The following is a 7,500-nucleotide window of genomic DNA, read 5'->3' as shown; positions in this document are numbered from 1 at the left end:
GGGCAAGCTCTTCGATCGAACAGCGAACGAACTTCGCAACTTCGCCATGGCAAAGCATCGTGGCGAATCAAGCAAGACGGGGCAGGCCGGACCCTTGCCCCAAGCAGCCGCAGGTGGGCTGCATGTGCACACTCGCTCTCATGCTGTTGGAGCCGCTCATGAGGATCGCGGCAGCGAACAGGATGAGCGAGAAGTTGGCAACTCTCCGCGAGCGGAGGAAGCGCAATCTGGTGCGCTAACTGGGAAAAAGAGTCATAAGGAGAGACTCACGACGGCGGAAACCCGCCTGGATGTTCTGGAAGCGAGCATGGAGGAACTCTACCATGGCCAACAAAGACTTGTTGGGGTAGAGAGCTCGCAAGAGGAAGCGGAGTCCAGGATCGACAAGGTCGAGGCCCTAGTCGACCGACTGTCCGATGACACCAAGGACTCCGTACAGCACTTACAAGATGTTGTGGCGGAACTCACGGCGAAGGTGGCTATGCTCACAAGAACGCTAAATGCGGGAGGAGGCAACACCCGCGTTGCACCGCCACAAAACTTGAGGGCACCTGAGCCCCATGGATACGGAGGGGCCAGAGATGCCAAGGAGCTCGAGAACTTTCTGTTTGACATGGAACAATACTTCCGAGCTACGAGACCCGATTCTGAAGATACCAAAGTTTCAATAGCAACAATGTATCTGAACGGAGATGCGAAACTTTGGTGGCGAACTCGTTGGGAGGAAATCCAACAAGGTCGGTGTCGAGTCGACACATGGGAAGACTTGAAGCGGGAGTTGAGAACTCAGTTCCTACCGGAGAACACAGAGTTCGTCGCAAGAAGGAAGTTGAGACAACTCCGCCAAAGTACCACCATCCGAGACTATGTAAAGCAGTTTTCTGCACTGATGCTGGACATACAGGACATGTCCGAGAAGGACAAGTTGTTCAGTTTCCTTGATGGTTTGAAACCATGGGCTCAGCAAGAGCTGAATCGAAGGAATGTTACCGACGTGGTCGGGGCAATTGCAGCTGCAGAAAGGCTCACCGACTTCGTTTCCTCTGAAGACCCAGCGAGAAGGAAACAATCTTCAAGCAATCGCCCTCAAAAACATTCTCGAGGGAAGGAGCTCGGGGGCGAACAGAAGAAGAAGAGCTCCCACAAAGGGCCGAACCCAAAAGGCAAGGCCTCGAAACCTGGAGGATGCTTCTTGTGCGGAGGACCGCACATGGTAAGGGAGTGCCCACAGAAGCAGGCACTCAACGCTTTGACAGCTTCCATCCACCCTCCCCGATCGGACAAGGGCAAAGCTGTTGCCCTTAGCTCAAGCAGTTCTGAATCCAGCAGCGACGATGAAGAGTCGCAAGGACCCCGAATGGGAGCAATGCGTTTGTTGAACGCTATGCGGGGTCAAGTGGGGGAGAACATGAAGACGAAGGCACAAAAAGCAGGAAGTAGTGAACTGATGTATGTGGACATCAAGCTGAATGGCCAAACGACCCGTGCAATGGTGGACACGGGCGCTACCCACAACTTCATAGCCGATCGTGAAGCACAGCGACTTGGGTTGACATTGGAGAAGAGCCCAAGCCGAATGAAAGCAGTGAACTCGGAGGCCAGGCGAATCTCCGGATTGGCGAAGGGAGTTCCCATCAGAATCGGGACTTGGAGCGGAACCACCAACATGATGGCCGTGCCACTAGACGACTTCCAAGTGATTCTTGGAATGGAGTTTATGCACGCGGCGAAGTTGGTGCCGATGCCATTCTTGAATTCCCTATGTATGATGGGAGGCGATGACCCCTGTGTGGTGCCCGTCTCTCGGAGAGGAACCAAGGAGCCCCAACATATTTCGGCATTACAATTGAAGAAAGGGGTGCGAAAGGGCGAACTAACATTCGTGGCTGCTATGAAGCTAGAGCCACTCAATGAAGAAGCCATTCAAGAACCTGCTGTGGTGGCCAACGTCCTGAAGGAGTTCAAAGACGTTATGCCACCTGAGTTGCCGAAGACTCTTCCGCCACGCAGAGGCGTGGATCACAGTATTGAGCTGGAGCCAGGAGTGAAGCCTCCAGCGAGACCACCCTATCGCATGGCCCCGCCAGAGTTGGCAGAACTTAGAAAGCAGTTAGGTGAACTGCTAAGCGGTGGTCTCATCCGCAGCTCAAAAGCACCTTTCGGAGCTCCAGTTCTCTTTCAGAAGAAACAAGATGGGAGTCTCCGATTATGCGTCGACTATCGAGCCCTCAACAAAGTAACAGTGAAGAACAAGTATCCCATCCCGCTCATCGCGGACTTGTTCGATCAACTGGGCAAGGCGAAGTATTTCTCAAAACTCGACCTCCGGTCGGGGTATTGGCAGGTGCGCATTGCTGAAGGCGACGAAGCAAAGACTACTTGTGTGACCAGATATGGAGCGTTTGAGTTCTTGGTGATGCCTTTCGGCTTAACCAACGCTCCGGCCACATTCTGTACTCTCATGAACCAGCTATTCAAGGAGTATTTGGATAAGTTCGTGGTCGTCTACTTGGATGATATCGTCGTCTACAGCCAAACGCTCGAGAAGCACGTCAAGCACCTTCGGACGATTTTCAAGGTTCTCAGGGAGAACACGTTGTTCGTAAAAAGGGAGAAATGCTACTTTGCTCAGACTGAGATCCTATTCTTGGGGCATCGAATCGGTGATGGTTCCATTCGGATGGATAAGTCGAAGGTGCAAGCAGTTGCGGAATGGCGAACTCCAAAGAAGGTGCCAGAGTTGAGATCCTTCCTTGGTTTCGTCAACTACTATCGACGCTTCATCGCGGGATATTCGAAGCGGGCAACCCCACTGACGGAGTTGCTGAAGAAGGAGCAGCCTTGGAAGTGGTCTGACAGATGTGAGATAGCATTCCAAGATCTGAAGGCTGCTGTTCTGGAAGAACCAGTGCTCAAATTGCCAAACTATGGAGAGCCCTTTGAAGTCCATACAGATGCTTCGGACTTTGCTATTGGTGGAGTACTCATGCAAGAAGGTCATCCGGTGGCCTACGAGAGCCGCAAACTCAACGAGACCGAGAGGCGGTATCCAGTGCATGAGAAGGAGATGACAGCGGTGATCCACTGCCTACGAGTTTGGCGACACTACCTCCTTGGGTCGCGATTTGTGCTGAGGACAGACAACATCGCCCTGAGTTATTTCCAAACTCAGAAGAAGCTCTCCCCAAAGCAAGCACGGTGGCAGGACTTCCTGGCTGAATTTGATATGGCAATGGAATATAAGCCCGGGAAGGCGAACGTCGTGGCCGATGCGCTGAGTCGGAAGGTGGAGTGCGTGAATGCTACACAACTGGAGGGCAGAGGCCAAACAAGTCAGTTACACTCCAACTTCCTTTCCCGAATCAGAGATGGACTGTATAGTGATCCCCAGGCAGTTATCCTGATGCAGCTCATCAAAGAAGGCAAGACACGACGATTTTGGGTCCAGGAGGGACTTGTTTACACAAAAGGGAATAGGGTTTATGTTCCCCGAGTGGACAACTTAAGGCGTGAACTCTTAAAAGAGTGTCACGATTCCCTTTGGGCTGGACATCCCGGCATTCACAGAACATTGGCTCTCGTGGAGAGGGCCTTCTACTGGCCAAAGATGGGGATTGATGTGGAGGAGTATGTTCGAACATGCCTTACTTGCCAACAAGACAAGGTGGAGCAGCGGAAGCCGGTGGGACTTTTGGAGCCGTTGCCCGTACCAGAAAGGCCATGGGAGAGCATTTCCTTAGACTTCATATCAAGCTTGCCACCTGTAGGGGGACTTGGATCGATACTTGTGGTGGTCGATCGGTTTTCAAAGTATGCAACATTCATTGCTGCTCCCCTACACTGTTCAGCTGAAGAGGCGGCCAGACTGATGATGAAGGGTGTAGTGAAGTATTGGGGAGTCCCACACAATATCATTAGTGATCGAGACGCTCGGTTTCTGGGACGGTTCTGGACCGAGCTATTCAAGTTGTTGGGATCAAAGTTATACTTCTCTACAAGCCTCCACCCCCAGACGGATGGTCAGACTGAAAGAATAAATTCGCTCTTGGAGCAGTATCTCCGGCACTACGTGAGTGCCAATCAACGAGATTGGGTGAAGCTGTTGGACATCGCCCAATTCTCCTACAACTTGCAGCGGAGCTCTGCATCCAACAAGAGCCCCTTCGAAATTATCACAGGACAACAACCGTCGACTCCGCACACTATGGCAATTGGGTATACGGGGAGTAGTCCATCAGCCTACCATTTCGCAAAGGAGTGGCATCGAAATGCCGATATTGCGCGGGCTTACTTGGAGAAGGCGGCAAAACGGATGAAGAAGTGGGCAGACTTGGGAAGGCGACCACAGGAGTTCAAAGTTGGCGATTTGGTGTTGGTAAAGCTCCAACCAGCATCACTCCAATTCTTCAGGAAAAGAGTCCACAAAGGATTGGTGCGTAAGTATGAAGGGCCCTTCCCAATTATCAGCAGGGTAGGCAATGTTTCTTACAAGTTGCAGCTGCCGGCGTGGTTCAAAATTCACAACGTTCTTCACGCCAGCAACCTGAAGGCCTACCATTCAGATCCGCAAGATGCTTCTCGAAGTGTTCCAACTCGGCTACCTCCCATCACAGCCTCCTACGAGAAGCGAGTGGAAACCATTCTGGCGGATCGCAAGATAAAGCTACCCAACGGAGCGGAGCAAACAGAGTACTTGGTGAAGTGGCGAAAGCTTCCCCGAACTGAAGCCAGTTGGGAGCCTGAAGACGCCCTGCGACATGAAGAAGACGTCATCAACAACTACCAACAAGCGTCAACGAGGGCGTCGACAGTTTAAGTGGGGGAGAATGTCACGAACGGTCGTCGCGCACCCGCAACAACTTCGTTCAACGAACCGTTCGTCGCTCACACCCGCATGTACAGCTGCTTGACAGCATGTTTTCCCATGGTTTTGGGTCATTTTGCTTGTAAATATGTAAGTTCGAACAAGCTGCAGCGTTGCAAAGCGATCGCTCACCGAACCGAGCAAAACAGCCCCAAAACAGCCCAAAACGGCTCCGTTTTCGCGTGCCGCGGGAGGTGAGCGGAGTGCTGCCTCCGCTCACCAAAACGTCAGCCATCTCAGCACCCAGGAACCCCCCGGGTGGCACATGGCTGGATGGGGCTTCGGTTATATACCGGGCGTTGAACACTCTTTCGCAAGTTCGCACGTGACCTTTACGGGAACTTGGTGTTGCGTCCGGGACCAGGTGAGCGGCTGTTTGTGGGCTTGCAGCTGTTCATTCATCCTTGAAAGCCTTGCTTTTCCCCCTCTCCCTCTTTTCTCTTGTGCACACAAGGTGTTCGACGAATTGCTTGTAAAGCTTTCCTTTTCGCGAGACTTCGGGACGTGTCCGTTGCTCGTTCTTTCGATCTAACTCTCTTTCTCTTTTACAGGTCCTTCGGGACCTGCGAGAGGTTACAAAGTGGGCTGACCCTTGCGGAGCAAGATCGCAAGGGCGAAGCGCGACTTAGGCAAGGCAAGCTAAGTTCGCGTCTTTGCCGCAAGAGTGACTCGCGACTTAGGCAACGCAAGCTAAGTTCGCGTCGTAGGCCGCAAGGGTGCCGCACGCCTTAGGCAATTCCAGCTAAGGTCGTGACAACCCGGGGGGTTCCAGGGTGCTGAGATGGCTGACATTTTGCTCCGCTCCCGACGGTCGCCGCGGCACGCAAGAACAGCCCAAAAACAGGCAAAAACAGCCCAAAAACGGGCCAAAACTGGCCATTTTTGGCTGAGCGAGCGAGCAGCGAGCGGCGAACAGCGAGCGAAGCGAGAGGCAGCACCGTCCCTGCTATACGAAAGCCCCATCCAGCCCTGTGCCACCCGGGGGGTTCCAGGGTGCTGAGATGGCTGACGTTTTGCTCCGCTCTCGACGGTCACCGCGCAACGCAAGAACAGGCCAAAAACTGGCCAAAACGGCCCAAAAACGGGCCAAAACTGGCCATTTTTGGCTGCGCGAGCGAGCGGCGAGTGGCGGACAGCGAGCGAAGCGAGAGGCAGCACCGTCCCTGCTATACGAAAGCCCCATCCAGCCCTGTGCCACCCGGGGGGTTCCAGGGTGCTGAGATGGCTGACATTTTGCTCCGCTCACGACGGTCGCCGCACCACGCAAGAACAGCCCAAAAACAGGCCAAAACGGCCCAAAAACGGGCCAAAACTGGCCATTTTTGGCTGCGCGAGCGAGCGGCGAGCGGCGGACAGCGAGCGAAGCGAGAGGCAGCACCGTCCCTGCTATACGAAAGCCCCATCCAGCCCTGTGCCACCCGGGGGGTTCCAGGGTGCTGAGATGGCTGACGTTTTGCTCCGCTCACGATGGTCACCGCACCACGCAAGAACAGCCCAAAAACAGGCCAAAACAGCCCAAAAACGGGCCAAAACAGGCCATTTTTGGCTGCGCGAGCGAGCGGCGAGCGGCGAACAGTGAGCGAAGCGTGAGGCAGCACCGTCCCTGCTATACGAAAGCCCCATCCAGCCCTGTGCCACCCGGGGGGTTCCAGGGTGCTGAGATGGCTGACGTTTTGCTCCGCTCTCGACGGTCACCGCGCAACGCAAGAACAGGCCAAAAACTGGCCAAAACGGCCCAAAAACGGGCCAAAACTGGCCATTTTTGGCTGCGCGAGCGAGCGGCGAGTGGCGGACAGCAAGCGAAGCGAGAGGCAGCACCGTCCCTGCTATACGAAAGCCCCATCCAGCCCTGTGCCACCCGGGGGGTTCCAGGGTGCTGAGATGGCTGACATTTTGCTCCGCTCACGACGGTCGCCGCACCACGCAAGAACAGCCCAAAAACAGGCCAAAACGGCCCAAAAACGGGCCAAAACTGGCCATTTTTGGCTGCGCGAGCGAGCGGCGAGCGGCGGACAGCGAGCGAAGCGAGAGGCAGCACCGTCCCTGCTATACGAAAGCCCCATCCAGCCCTGTGCCACCCGGGGGGTTCCAGGGTGCTGAGATGGCTGACGTTTTGCTCCGCTCACGATGGTCACCGCACCACGCAAGAACAGCCCAAAAACAGGCCAAAACAGCCCAAAAACGGGCCAAAACAGGCCATTTTTGGCTGCGCGAGCGAGCGGCGAGCGGCGAACAGTGAGCGAAGCGTGAGGCAGCACCGTCCCTGCTATACGAAAGCCCCATCCATCCCTGTGCCACCCGGGGGGTTCCAGGGTGCTGAGATGGCTGACATTTTGCTCCGCTCACGACGGTCGCCGCGCCACGCAAGAACAGCCCAAAAACAGGCCAAAACAGCCCAAAAACGGGCCAAAACAGGCCATTTTTGGCTGCGCGAGCGAGCGGCGAACAGCGAGCGAAGCGTGAGGCAGCACCGTCCCTGCTATACGAAAGCCCCATCCAGCCCTGTGCCACCCGGGGGGTTCCAGGGTGCTGAGATGGCTGACATTTTGCTCCGCTCACGACGGTCGCCGCGCCACACAAGAACAGCCCAAAAACAGGCCAAAACAGCCCAAAAACGGGCCAAAACAGGCCATTTT

The sequence above is a fragment of the Musa acuminata genome, unplaced genomic scaffold (genome assembly GCF_036884655.1).
Source record: "Musa acuminata AAA Group cultivar baxijiao unplaced genomic scaffold, Cavendish_Baxijiao_AAA HiC_scaffold_37, whole genome shotgun sequence".
In the NCBI taxonomy this organism is placed as follows: Eukaryota; Viridiplantae; Streptophyta; class Magnoliopsida; order Zingiberales; family Musaceae; genus Musa; species Musa acuminata.
Note: the sequence above shows the minus strand (reverse complement) of the source record.